Below are 15,520 nucleotides of genomic sequence, written 5' to 3' on the forward strand. Positions count from 1 at the left end.
CCTTTTTGATTCAATTAAGGTAATCTCGCTTTGAGAAACAGCACAGAACTGCTGTAGTGACTCAAAAGATCCTACTGTTCACCTCCCAGCCCCCAAGCATGCAGACTTGAGGTTGGCAGGGACCTGGGCCTCTGGAACTTTGAACTTGTCCCTGTGATATTTAGTGGGTTTTTGTTTGTTTGTTTGTTGCTTATATGTTTGATTTTTGTGGCAACATAGCACCCATAGAAGTTATGTGTTTATTTTTTATCTCTTTTCACTCTCTCTGAATGTGACTTATTTTTGAATACTGTCACAGTCAAATGTCATTCATGATCTGGTGCAGCTTTCAACAGTAACCAAAACTAGAGTATCTGCGTTATTACTGGTGGCAAAACTGTTTGATGCAGCCAAACGGACGCTTTACTTTTGCATCTTGGTCGGTGAAGAATGGCCTGTATTCCCTGGTCATCATTTTAGTTTCTTATGATTTGAACCTGTTCTCATTTTTCAGAGGCACTCCCTTTGTTAGGAGGAAGACATAGAGTTTTCTATGACAACAAGGACATCTTTTATATCCTTCTGAAAATGGAACCCTTTAATGAGTGGCTTACCAAGTAACCAGGAAGGCACTGCCTTAAAAGTCTTGTGAAGTTTTTTGCCATGCTAAATTATGAAATCCCAACCGTCCCCATGCCCAGACATTTGGCATTAGAATGTTCCTTGCACAAACCTAGGTAGACTAGAGGTTTTTCACATGCCCTACCATTGTTCCATGTCTTATCTATGATATCCTTGAAAATTAGCTGATTATTCCTTTCTGATATTCACAATCTGAGTAAGGCTGAATAAATTAAAAAAACAAAAATAGTATTATTAGCATAATAATTTCTATTTTGAAAGTTATAACTTGCTTTATTATATCTTGGTGTTTCTGGGAGTCCTAGAGTCCATTCTGATTCACAGAGAGGCCAAGTGTCCAGAGTGTAAACTTCAGTCATAGGTCTTGCGAGGTCTCCACCCTTTGGAAGTGGGGCGCCGGGGTTTACTTGCAGACTGCCTCCCTTCAAATGCGTGTTTCCCAGGAAATAATTCTCTGAAGACCCTCTCTAAAATAACATTTCTGCCTCCACTCAGTTTCTATTTCCTTTTCCAGCTTTGTTTTCTTGGGAAACATTTTCCACTATTCAGTTAGGCCCCCAAGGGGGCTGCAAACAGCTTGAGGAAACACTCTGTGATCTTTCAATTCTCCCTTTTTTAAAACATGAAATGTTCCTCAGTGTGTCTATGTCTGTGTGTCTGTGACTGTGTATATAGGTTTTAAATCCATGTAATTTCACAAACACAATATGATCAAAAAATTGATTTTCTAGTGCTTAAAATAGTGTCTCATTTAGCAGTTGTTCCATATGAACTTTTAAATGCATAAGTGAATCATGTTATTTGATAGAGCCTAAGTCAGAAAAGAGTAAAATGAAGCTCTCAAAGTGAAAATGAGGTCTCTAAGACCATATAATTACCATGGTTTCAAAACTTTTAGTCCTCAAAGTCTCTCACCACAGGAATGATATTTTCTTGCCTCTGCCTCAACAGAAGATGAGTCAGAGATCTGGATAATGAATTAGGAATAGAAGAAAAAGAGCCATTTCTTTTTTCTCAGAGGCCAAGAATGATGTTTCAAATGTAGAGGAAACCAGGGGGCTAATCTCCCTGAGCAGAGACAGGATTCTCTTAAGTAAGCTTTGCACTTCAAACCCTCACACCTGCATGTGTTTTCTCCAGATTATGTTGCTGTAATTTTTAAGTAAACTGTTGTTCAATGACAACTGACCAAAGGAATGATCAAACACTTCAATATATTAAATGCTTAAAAAAAGAAAAAGAAAAAAAGGATTTGAAGGTATGCTAGTATAAAATGGATCCCATAAAAAATGTGTGGTACCACACTCAATGTTTCAGAATTAATATCCATCCTCTAATGGGAGGACATCATGAAGTAATATTCCATCTTACTAGTTCACTAAGGTGATATTATTTTTTTTTCAGACAAATAAAACCACACTCACTGGCATCCAGTTGAGGAAGACAGGCAGGTAGATCAACAGCTGAGAAGATCACAGGCCTTCCATGAGAGATTTAACCTTTCTAAATTGAGATCTTTGATGATACAATTATAGGATCAGAATCATGATAGGATCAAGCATATTATACTACTGTGAAGATTGTGTTGCTCATGATTTTAATGAGCTTACTACACTACCTGAAACATTGTATGCCTTCACTGAATCATAGCTATTCATATGCAAGCCATAAAATATACATTTATCTGGTGGAATGATAGCTAATTAATGACAATAACAATCTACTACGGTTTCTGACCCTTTAAACACTTTTATTGTTTCATGCAGAGAATGATGAAGGGGAAGAATTGGTTGAGATTAAATAGAAGCAAGTAACTCAAATTAATATATCAATAACATAATGTATAGCTTTACAGTTTGTACCATCTAGATTTATCATTGATTAAACATCAGAAATTATTTTAATTTGGCTTACATAAGTCATGATCTCAATATTCTTTTCAGGCATTTGACACTGTAAGTTGCTTAATGGAATAAAAAGTGGACTGTGTTCAGGGAGAGTGATCTACATTTCAAAGTGAAAGAAGATTTTTAAAAGAAGAAGAAAGAGGTATTTGGTGAGAGTATGGAGAGGAAATTTAACAGGGCACATCACATAACCTCACTAAAACACGTCTGACTCAGTGAACATTCAGAGAGTATAAAATCCTGATATAAAGCATTTTGCAATTCCAATTTCAGATGCTCTGCAAGTAAAATTAATCCCACACGGACAGGGTGACATGTAGTGCATGTCTTTCGCTATTCTATGACAAATCTTGAACATGCCCAAACCTAGACCATTTCTATTGAGTATATATGACTCATACCAACCCAACATGAGCTACAAAGGCTATAAATCCTTGTGGAATCAGACCAACACATCCTTCTCCCAGAGTGCCTAGTTCTCGAGCTACCAACCTTCTGATTATCAAGAGAACACATTAATCACTGTGATAGCAGAGTTCCATTTCGTGAGAATACAAGTCTATTTCCAGTCTTGGGAACCCTATATAGGTTTTCCATGAGTGAGAATTCCCTCAATGAGAGTGGATTTTGGTTTAATAGAAAACAGTTGTTGATAATCAACTGGGGGGTGGCACTCTGTTAGTCAAGGAGGCAGCTATAAACACCAAGATATAATTCCTCATGTCTGAATAGAGTCTGGAAGAGAATGCTTTTACCCATCCCTACTAGATTCTTCTTCACATACTGAAAATCTATGATCATGAACCTCTGCAATTTTTGCTGTTCAAGTTTCATGAAGGAAACCCAATCTCTCTACCCTCTGGGCCTTTGATCATGCCTTGTCCTCTCACTGGGATACTCTAGTCTTTCTCCATGCCAGTCTGTCTTCCTGATGAATTCTGTATAGCCTAAATATTATCATGTTTTTCAGGTAGGGCGTCATTCTCATATAGGCTCTTCCAGGCTCTCTTGTTATACAAAAGAGCCCTGGTGGTGCTATCATATAAGCATTAGACTATTAATGGTGGCCAAGCAGCCACTCCATGATGATAGACTAGTCTATCTCCATTTGTTTGCAGCTTCAGAAATACTGTAGAGTGTCAATGTGAGTTGGCATGGATTTGAGGCAGTGATTTTGTTATTGTTCTCTTTGGATTGTTATACACTGCAATCCAGGTTTCCTCTAGAACAATATGTGTAATTGTAAATATCGTGTCAACTTGATTTTTAAATCATACCTGTCTATATGCTCTGTAAGGACAAGAGGAGCTGTGGTGTTACTGTGGTTGGCTAACTGAGGACTAGTTGTTTAAACCTACCAGTCTCTCAGCAAGAAAAGGAAGTTCTAATCTCTTCTGTAAAGATTACAGCCCTGGGAAGCATGAGGAGAAGCTCTAGTCATTCTGAAAGGTCTGTATGAAGCACAATTGTGACTGGAGGTCATTTTATTATATTTTTCTATTTTTCTGGAGATGTGAATTATGTACACTAGGTCCAATAGAAGAGAGGGTACTCTTTAAGGATGTCAAAAAAGTAAATTCTGGTTTGCAATTTAGCTAAATATGGAGCACCTCTAAAACAAAATAATTGCTTGTAGAGGAAGACGGGAATGTCTATCAATGAGTGAATCTTTCCAATGCTGCCATTAGGCACAGACAAATGGCTACCAGACAGGGTTTGCATTTACTAAGAGAAACGCGTTTACAGATACAAAGAAATTATTTACATGGACAATAGTTATGACTAAGTATGAGATGGAAAAGTCTCTTGTAGAGAATGATAGTGTGCAGAAGAAAAATTCTGAAAGGTCTCTAACCTCACAAAGACATGGGAATCAAGATAGGTAAAGCTTCATAGAACTTTTAAGGTCTATGCCACTTAAAAGATGCTTCAGAAAGAGAGCAATATAAGGAAGTGCAATTATTTGGTACACATTTCACTAAGACTGGAGTTCTCAAATGTGCTACAACAATGGGCTTTGCCATGGAGCATTGTGAAAAGTTGGCATACATTGAGAGATCTTGAGAATCAATGGCACAGTGTGGGAGGACATGCTTTAGACCAAGGAAACATTTTACATTTTTGAGACATCTTGAAGTGTTAAGACTGTGATGGCTGGAGCTACTGGGCCCTAGTGGGTAGGGGCCATGGGTGCTACTGAACATAGTATAATGCTCAAGGTAATCCCCATGCCAAATAATCATCTATCCCAATACCAGTAGTGCCCACACAGGGTGAGGGTAGGGTGACATGGGGTGGAGAACACCCTGGAGTGGTGGGGTAGAGCAAATGCTCAGGATTTAAACTACACTTGGAGGCTTTTATTTTGTTGGTGCTGCTGTTATCTAAAATCTGTGTGAATGAAGTATCTTTAAAAAAATCTTTAAGTGCAATTAAACATAATACTTAATTTGAAGGATAAAGTTTATCTGAGGGATTGAAAGGTATATTCCAATGACATCAGGGCAAAGAAGAGTCCCTTGATAAATGAAATCTGTAATAGGTCAGTAGAGGCATTATTTTGAGTTGTGTTTGTGTTTACTGTCTGGTGGTTCAGACTTAATGCACTAACGTGGTGTTAACAAACCCAGGGACAAGGGAACAACAAGTGATCCAAATAGTTCGTGAGGAGGGTGTAGGAGTCCTGGTAGGGCATGATTAAGGGTAGTGTAATAGAAAGAAATTATTGTAACCCAAATGAAGGCTGAGCATGATAGTGGGACAAGAGGAAAGTAAAGAGAAAGAGCTAGGAGGCAAAGAGCACTTATAGAGGTCTAAATACAGGCATGTGCACATGTAAAAATATTTATATATGACGATGGGGAAGTAGATTTATGTGCATATATTTATAGGTTTAGTATTAAAGTAGCAGATAGACAATGGGCCTCCACTCAAGTACTCCCTCAATGCAAGAATACTTTGTTCTATTAAACTTACCTCCCATGATGCTCACCTTCCCGACACGATCGCTGAAGACAAAGTGGATGCATAAACAAATGTAGTGAAGAAAGCTGATGGTGCCCGGCTATCAAAAGATATAGCATCTGGGGTCTTAAAGGTTGAAGGTAAACAAGCAACCATCTAGCTGAGAAGCAACAAAGCCCACATGGTAGAAGCAGACCAGCCTGTGTGATTATGAGGTGCAGAAGGGATCAGTTATCAGGCAACAAAGAACAAAAATCATATCATTGTGTGCTCACCTCCCAGATACTATGGCTGAAGACAAATGGGATCAGGTATCAGGCATCAAACAACAAAAAATCATATCATCTTGAATGAGGAGGAGTGCAGAGTGGAGACCCAAAGCCCATCTGTAGGAAACCGGACATTACCTTACAGAAGGGTCGCAGTCAAAGTGCAGTGTAGCAACAATGAAACATACAACTTTCCACTAGTTCCTAAATGCTTCCTTCTCACCCACTATCATGATCCCAATTCTACCTTACAAATCTGGCTAGTCCAGAGGATGTGCACTGGTACAGATAGAAACTGGAAACACAGGGAGTCCAGGATGGATGATCCCTTCAGGACCAGTGGTGAGAGTGGCGATACCAGGAGGGTGGAGGGAGGGTGGGGTAGAGAAGGTGAATTGATTATAAGGATCTACATATAACCTTCTCCCTGAGGGACAGACAACAAAAAAGTGGTTGAAGTGAGACGTTAGACAGTGTAAGATATGACAAAATAATAATTTATAAATTATCGAGTGTTCCTGAGGGAGGGGGAGGGGGTAGGGAGGGGGAAAAATGAGGAGCTGATGCCATGGGCTTAATTAAGTGGAGAGCAAATGTTTTGAGAATGATCAGGTTAATAAATGTACAAATGTGCTTTATACAATTGATGTGTATATGGATTGTGATAAGAGTTGTATGATTCCCCCCCTAAATGATTAAAAATAATGATAATAATAAAAAAAGACACTAGACCAATAATCACAGTTCAGATGATTCAAATTAGGATATCAATGAATTTTCCAAGGATTTCAAACTTGACAGAAAAGAACATACATTGCTACCTGTCCAAGAGTCTATGATAAAGTTTGAATGATGATGACAACAAATCTGTCCGAATAAAGGGAATCAAAGCTGGTGTCAGAGGAGAGCAAGTATGAGGTATGAGATCAAAAGACTGTATCTAACTGCAGTAAAATAGATTTTTTCCTACCATTTGACATTAACAAGAGTCAATACATTCCTTTTCTTTAGTCAGTGCATTGGGATTCTGTCATTTACAACCAAAGTCCTGATAAATGCACAGTTATTATTCATTCTGTAGATAGTGTAATGTCAAATTTAAGGAAAATATCTGTGGGAGAAGATAGAGACAAATGTTAGTGAGATTATTTTTTAAAAATGATCCTTTTACACCCTCTCAAAGTATCTTTGATTAATCTATAATTTGGAATGTAAATAAATAACATCAAAATATTGATCAAGCCCAATTAGTGAAAATATTTTTAAATGTATAGAATAATAATAGCAAAAACGAAAATTAATTTTAACAAGTAAAGATCCTTGAACAGCATTCATTGCCTATTGAAAAGGTGGAGCAGCATATGTAGCAACATAAACTTCAATCTACAAAATAGTGAAATAAATAAATAGAAAGGCATTTGATACAGTGTAATAATCACTTGTATGAAAAGCTCTAAAAAATGGAAATTTAAAACTAATAATAAATATAATCATTAATGTTAATCCACAAACACATCTCCAGTAATGTCAGCAGTTGGGCAGGAACAGCCCATTTTAACTCTATCATTGCTTTGGATGATCTACTGAACGCAATGAGAAAATTAAATAAAAGCAAAGCAAATACCCTATTTTTTGGTTATTATATAAGGGACTAGGGAAGAGTTATAAAATTAATGATATAATTTCATATGTTGCATGCAAACAAGGAAATTCCACTAAAAATCATAACGCAAATTCTTCTCTACTCCAGTAATAATTACCAAATGTCACAGACAATTGTTTTAAAAATCTCTCCCAAACACAGCTACAAAAAAATTGTATAAATTATAATTATATTCATAAAAATATTCCAGAAGAAACTGTGAAGAAAATTTGAGCATCTTTTTCAGAACAAAGATAAATTTGAAACAAACAGAAGCAATACCATCATCATGATGATAAGGTTTATATCTTAAAAATTGACCCTTAATATGAACTAATTATGAAGACAGTAATGTGCAAATTGCTTTCCGCCTTTTTTTTTTTTAGGGTTAGACATATGACCTATTGTTCATAAAAAATAACTAATGCATTATGAAAAATATATTTGCTTTAAAAAAAGAAGGGGCATACTTCATCAGATATAAGAAAGCCCAGACATACATTTATTATAATTATAAATGCAGATTAAAAAACAAAACAAAGTAAAATTATCATTTTATAGACTACTCAGTAGACTAAAATATAAATTATTTTTGTATGTATTAAAAAAGAAGTTATGAAGCTTATGTTATTCCAATTCAATGGGTTAATAATTTAATATAAATTCCTTGGTTTTGTGGATAAATGAGCTAACTATATAGGGAAAAGATAACCTAAATATATAATAATCAATTTCAGTTAGATCCCAGGCATAATATCCAAAAAATCTCTAATGATGGGAACTTTAATTGCAAATATATATATACATCCCACTCCCTAGGAGGTTTCCAACAAATAACTTGATTATGTTGAAAAGTGAAAAATAAATAAATGAAGAAGGATTTGGAAAAAATAATATTCTGAAAAAAACAAACATTTTTCTAAATTGGACAAAGTATATAAAATCCATTTGTAAGGGATATCTTCCAAACTAAAGCTTAGAACTCAAAAAACTATTAAAAAAATGAAGACTTATTTGAGTAAACAGAAATTGAAGATGGATTGTAGAGATGCCAGAAACAAGTTAAAAGAACAAACATTAGATAAAGAAGAAACTTATTTCCATCAATACAGGGGGAGCTAATACCTGTAAAAAATGTTCATCACAGATGTCAGTTTGTTGGCCAATGCGGTGATTTGTGAGTTGCAATAATGCTGGAAGATAAACCACCAATATTTCACATACCAGCATGATTTTCCATGGTGGAAAAATTCAGCAGAGTTTCCAGGCTAAGACTAGAAAGAAAATCCTTGCGATCTATTCCAAAAAATAGCCACTAAAAATCATAGATAACAAAAACCACAACAGTAGATTCAATGATACCAATAATTCTGAAGATGTCATCAGATAAGGCAACTTTTCACTTTCAACATAAGAGGTTACCATGAGCCAGAGTAGACTGAAGACTGACATAAACAACAACGTGATGAAGAAGGCCTATAAAGTAAATTACAGTGGACCAACTAGAAAAAAGAAAAAAGTGATAAAACATAAGAATCAATAATTAATACAGGAACAAATTTCAATGTTCTAAGACAAAATGAAAAAGGATTCGGACTCAGAAGTCCGATTCATTTTAAATTAATATCTATATTGTAGTAGAAAATATTAGTTTAAACTGATCACTGAAAATAAAGGCAAAACAAAATAAAAAGCAAACAAAACTTTTATTAAAAATATAAGTTGATCCTGAACATTAGATATTCAATGGGGCAAAATATATAAACTCATAAGACTTTGTATTTTTATAAGCCATTCATGCTCCTTGTATTGTATTTTTGAAAAATAACAACAGATAAGTGCAAAGATATGTGTAATGCTGTTTATTACAACATTCGTTACACTATAATGGCAAAAGATTGAAATTAAATTGAATCCAATAAGTAATGGAATGACTTACAACAGGGCTTCCCAAACTTTTTTGGCCTATCCCTCACTTTTCAGGAAAAACAACTCTTCTTCCTCTGGCAATGAACACCTTTTTTACTGTACGACATAATCTAGGATGACGTGTGGATACCTGCATGTGCACCTACCCTTAATCCTTCAAGCACCTCGCAAGGAGGAATATCAGCCAATTTGGAAATCTTTATTTTAAACCTTATGATACATCTATACATACCACAGAATATAAAAAATTAAAATAATTTACCTGAATAATTTGGAAGCTTTTCCAAGAGGTATATTGAATAATTAAGGAAATAAGATAAAAAAGAATATATTGTTTGTGAAAGAATGATAAACACTATATATGTGTACTGATAGATATGAGTGTTTACACAAAAATATACATTTATATGATTAAAAGGGTAGGAAGAAAATTAAAGAGGGGTCATATTAAGCCATGCACTAATAGCAATTAGTAGTTGCTGTGTGCAATGAGTTTTCAAAATGAGGACGACCCTACCACAAAACCATAGCAATGACAAAATGTAGATAGGGAGCACGAGGGAAAAAAAGAAGGAAAAAATGTAGATAGATTGATAAATCGACAGATAAATAGACAGGAGTTCTGTATTGGTGTGCATAAAATTTTATTAATTCCCAAAAACATTAACTATAAACTATATTTAGAAAGTTGATATTTTTGGTCATCCATTTCTCAGACTCTCTCCCTTGTTTCATTTTGTACAACTAACCTGATAAAATTACCTCAACTTTATGTTTGATATATATGCACTGTAAATTAAAATGAGAAATAACAGATAAAAGTGCATAATCATGCCATAATTCTTAGCCTATCAAATAGACACCAATCAATAATGAGAGAAGGTTCTAATATTACAGGACAAATTTTCATTCTCTGTTTTTCATTCAGGAGAAGCTATCCCCTCTCCTGATGCTGAGCCTGATATTCCGTTTTATGCAGTAACAGTTTAAACTTATTTATTTAGCTATCTTGACACACGTTTGAATAATTATTAGATCTCAGGAGTGAATTCTTATGACTTATTTTATGTGAAACTCACAAAATGACCAAAGAAAAATGTGTTAGCTTCCTACATTTGATTGAAAAGTAAATTTAAGTTCTTCCTCAGTGACCGAATATTCATAAGTGTGATTACTCTGTGAATTATTAAGTGATATGCATCACCCTTGGATCATTTTGTGAACTTCGGAGAGTTCAATTAATTTTTTGCATGATCCACCTTATCTGAATGTTCACTATCCCAGGAAATTGCTTGGAACAGAACTGTAACCCGGAGTTCTCATTGTTTCAATTGCTTACACTTGAGGAGAGAACAAGGTAGATTTTAAAATGAGATATTTGCCCAATTAGGATGGTATAGGATCTCTGAAGACCCACACAATTCTATCATCTAAAGCAAGGCAGCATTTTCTTCCTATCTATTTGGATACTCCAGAGTTGATTTTAGTTTCTCTTTAGTACAAGCTATTATAACGTAAGAGAAAGTTGACTGATTGAGAAATAAATAATCGTATAATGACTAGAAGTTTCATTTCAAACACTTTAGAAGATGTTTAATTTGTCAAATTAAAGATATAAAAAGTACATATAATGTATTATAAACATTTTTCCTAAGAATAATTACAATATACTTATTATTTCACTGAATACACTGTATATTTATTTTTCTATAAAATCCTGACTCTGTTGTATGTAGACTACCCCCCAAAAAATGGAATTTTTTTTCACAAAGCTATGTGTTCAATTTTTTTACAAAACAACCTTATCACCTTCAAAGTACTCTCCATTACAGTTAATACATTTGTCAAATCTGAGATTCCATTATTGGAAACATTTTTCAAATTCATCAGTTGGGTAGCTGACAGCACCTCCCCTGGTTTTTTTCCTTCGCCTCTTCTATGTTGTCAAATCACAGTCCGTTCAGGTCCCTCTTCAGTCACAGAGACAAAAAGAAGTCGCCCGGAACAGGCCAGCTGAGTGAGGGGCATGGGGTAGGAGAGGCATGCTGGTTTTGCCAGCACTGTCTCACTGAGATGGCTGCATGAGCAGCTGCACTGTCTTGGGGGGGAGACCAGTCACTCCTCTGCCACTAAGCAGGCCTTTCTTGTCGCAAACTGTTAAGACATTTTTCAGAACTCTAGATAGAAAGCTTGATCAATAGTCTGACCTGGTGGAAAGAACTCCAAATGCACTATGAGTCAACATTTTCACCCATTAGGGAAGGTGATGGACAAAAAAAAAGGTTTGTCATCAATCAACGTTCCTTTTAAAAAAAATCATTTTATTGGCGGTTCTTACAGCTCCTATCACAATCCACTGTGTCAAGCACATTTGTACATATCCTGCCAGCATCATGTCCAAAAGATTTTCTTTCTACTTGAACCCTTGGTAACAGCTCATTCCCCACCCTCCTTACCCTCCCTCCCTAATGATTGGATAATTTATAAATGATTAATTTTTATCTCTTACACCAACCACTGTCTCCCTTCACCCACTTTTATGCTGTCTGTCCCTCTAGGGCAGGGGGTTATATGTTGATCATTATGATTGGTTCCCACTCCCGCCCCCCCCACATTCTGGTATTGCTACTCTCATTATTGGTCCTGAGGGGTTTATCTGTCTTAGATTCTCCGTGTTGCTTGCTCTTGACTATACCAGTGTACATGTGGGGGAGGAAGCATTAAAGAACTAGAGAAAAGTTGTGTGTTTCATTGGTGCTGTACACTGACTGGCTCTTCTCTTCCTTTTGACCCTTCTGTAAGGGTATGTCCAATTGTCTACAGATGAGCTTTGGGTCTCCGCCCTCCCCCTCATTCACATCAATATGATTTTTTGTTTGGGGTCTTCGATGCCTGATACCTGATCCCTACGACATCTCATGATCACACAGGCTGGTGTACTTTTTCCATGTGGGCTCATTGCTTCTCAGCTAGATGGCCGCTTGTTTATCCTCCAGACTCTAAGACCCCAGACACTGTATCTTTTGATATCACCATCAGCTTTCTTCACCAGCTTTGCTTATGCACCCATTTTGTCTTTAGTGATCATGTCAGGAAAGATGAGCATCACAGAATGCCAGGTTATTAGAATAAAGTGTTCTTGCATTGAGGGAGAAGTAGAGTGGAGGCCCAGTGCCTGCTGCTGCCTTAATACTTAACAAATAAATGTATGTACACAGATCTGTATTCATATTTTTATATATTAATGCATTTATCTATGTGCATGTCTGTATTTAAGCCTTTATAAATGTCCTTTGCCTCACTTTTTTGAAATGAAAAACGTACACTTGAGTTTTTCCCCAAGTGCTATACTTATTAGCTGGGTTCAATATCACAACTGTGTCTGTGGCATTTTAAAGAAGAAGGAAACAAAATTTCACAGCTTCGCGCTCTTCTTTTAATTCAGCCATCACAATAAACCAGGTTCTAGAGAAACACTTTTACAAAAAACTTCACTGTAACCAGAAAGAACTTTCCCAGGCAACGTCACTGGGTGCACTAAGTCAGAGCAAATTGCTAGATGCTCACCTAGCAGTAAAAAATGTTTATTGCAAAAGCTCTGTTCCTCCCTGCACAATTCCAGTTTAGGGGAGGACCCCTTATATTTTTAAACACTGAGAGTATAACAAATATGCAAGTACATACAACTCAAACACTTTCTCTAAACATATATTTTTACATCCAAATATATAAATGATATGTCGAAATATAGGAAAATGCCAAAATAAAAGGCAAAGGAATTTAAGATTAGAATACAATTAACTACAACTTGCCATTTAAATAGATGTGAACATCTGATGTGCATTTTGAAGTTTTTATTTTTCTTGCAAATGTTATCCATTGCATGTTTTAGTTTGTTTTAATTTGTAGAATAATTTTATATTTATAAACTTCATAGGTAATTTCTAGAGACTAAATACTGCTCTGTTATCTAGATATGTCATACTATATAATGTTTGTATCTATTTTTATTTATTACTTTCACCTTTAAAATATCATTGAAACTTTAATGATTATCCTTGTTCATATAACCTTTCTTATATATACACAGAGGAGTGACACCATGCTGAGATTATATAAATATTTATATTTTCAAACAATTCTAATTTTCTTTTTTTAAGTTTATAGTAAATATGTATTAAATCTATCTATCACAGAGCCCAAAGCAATAGAAATCAATAAGCAGATATTGTGATACATTTTCTTAAGACAGATAGATCCATATCATTAACGAATAACAAAATAATGCATTAATTCACAGGAGAAAAAATGTTTCACCACAAAAGCAGAGATTTACAGGATTTCAGCTTTGATTCATCTTTAAAGATACATTTTTAAAGATAAAAACATCAAAAACAAACTCTGCCTTAAAATCTTTACATATATGTAAACTATTAATAATAGTTCTCACAAGGTCAAACCTTCAGAAACTATTGAACTCAAGAAATTTTGACCAGTTATCCTTTTTGGTCTTAACATGCTCTAAACATATGCTGAGCATCCCATCGACGATTCCAGGTCATCAGTCCAGCAGGGTGGAATCGTGCTACTTCTCGTTCTTCTTCCTGGGTGCTTCGTCCTCCGAGCCGGAGGAGCGGGAGTCGGTGTCAGGGGAAGGAAGACCACGTGCAGGAGCCTGACGAGGATGAGCTAGAGCAGCTTCTTCACTGTCACTCTCCTCCCAGGAGGACGAGGAAGACGAGGCTTCACCCTCTGATGAAGATTCCCTGGCGCAATGTCACTGCTCTCGCTCCTGGAACTGGTTACACTCAGACTTTTTCTTGGTCTTTCTTTCTACATTAGTTTCTGCAATGCTTCGTTGTAATAATAATCTGCCTTCTTTTTCTTTTAAAGCTTTCTTTACTTCTACAGTTCTTTAGGCCTATGCAGATATTTTCTTTTTCCTTTGCATTAAGAAGTCCAGTCCAAATTCTAAGCATTTCTGACATCTTACACGTTGCTTATGTGTTTCTGTATGCCTTTCTCTGAGCTATCAGCCAATGCATGGGAGTCGCCATCTTGGCCCTGCACAGAAGTGTCACCAATTCTAATTTTCTTAATTCATTTTCATAATTTCAAGGTTCTTACAGTGTAAGAGTAGAATTTAATGTTTTAGACTAATTGGTTACCCGATATCTTCATGCAATTTATGAAACAAGTCATCCCCCACTCATATGGAATGCTATTGGGTTGTGTATTCATTATATAGTTGAAATATATTTTATGTCTATAGCTGTGCCGATTGAATGTGCAAGTACTTGTATGTTCATATGTACAAACATGCATAATAGGCATAAACCAACGTACATAAGACTATAAGTAGATTTATTTCATTTTCCTGTTCATCCACTTACTATCCTCACAGTTTGGTGGCAAATTATTACAAACTTATTGGGACAAGCAAGTCACACTTCACTTTTTAAAGATACTATACTTACTCCTTGTCATGGAGTCAATGCAGACTCGTAGCAACCCCTTAGGAAATAGTAGAACTGCCTCGGTGGGTTTCCAAGGCTATACTTCTATAAAGGAGTAGAGAGTCTCCTTGTTATCCCAAAGAGTAGCTGGTAGTTTCAAACTGCCAACCTTGCTGTTAGCACCGCACCTCATATAGACTATGCCACCAGGGCTGTACTAGTTATTAATTCTGTCAACTCTTCATTCAAGTCATTACCTTGATTTAAAATTTTTCTTTGTCATTTTAATTATAAATACATTAAATATATGATTGACATTAAAGAATAAACAAATAGACTATGTCTGTGCATTTTTTCTGGAAATCTATGGATTTTTAGAAATTTGTGCAGCTGTTAATAAAATAGGAAGCTTATTTATTCCCTTCAAACCTATTTCCTTTGGTAGAAGAGGAAGAGCACAGTATGTGTGATAGAAGTTGGTGAGAGGACTTAATAAAGGAATTTATTTGATATTACAGTGACTTGCACACAATAATTATTCAAGAACCTATAGCTCTTTTATGAATGTCAATTCATTAAATATTAGCAATCCAACACTTATTATTAGTCATATAAATTATCCATCTTTGGTGGGTTCATATTTTACATAGAATTGTAATATCAAATTACAAATAAAAATAGATATTTTATTTCTTTTTATATCTCTAAGAAAAATTAAATTTGGAGAGGGAC

At 35.4% G+C, this 15,520-nt stretch overlaps 1 protein-coding gene and 1 pseudogene across 3 annotated transcripts in view; both read right to left on the bottom strand.

Annotated features, from left to right (window-relative positions):
• The window catches only part of LRRTM4 (leucine rich repeat transmembrane neuronal 4), a 944,170-nt gene that overhangs the window by 709,232 nt on the left and 219,418 nt on the right, over positions 1 to 15,520 (bottom strand). The window lies entirely within an intron of this gene.
• The window catches only part of LOC115873226, a 75,939-nt pseudogene continuing 74,336 nt past the window's right edge, over positions 13,918 to 15,520 (bottom strand).

This window comes from Echinops telfairi, unplaced genomic scaffold (assembly GCF_000313985.2).
Source record: "Echinops telfairi isolate 266 unplaced genomic scaffold, ASM31398v2 ScPeMD7_7467;HRSCAF=8505_1, whole genome shotgun sequence".
NCBI classification, from domain to species: domain Eukaryota; kingdom Metazoa; phylum Chordata; class Mammalia; order Afrosoricida; family Tenrecidae; genus Echinops; species Echinops telfairi.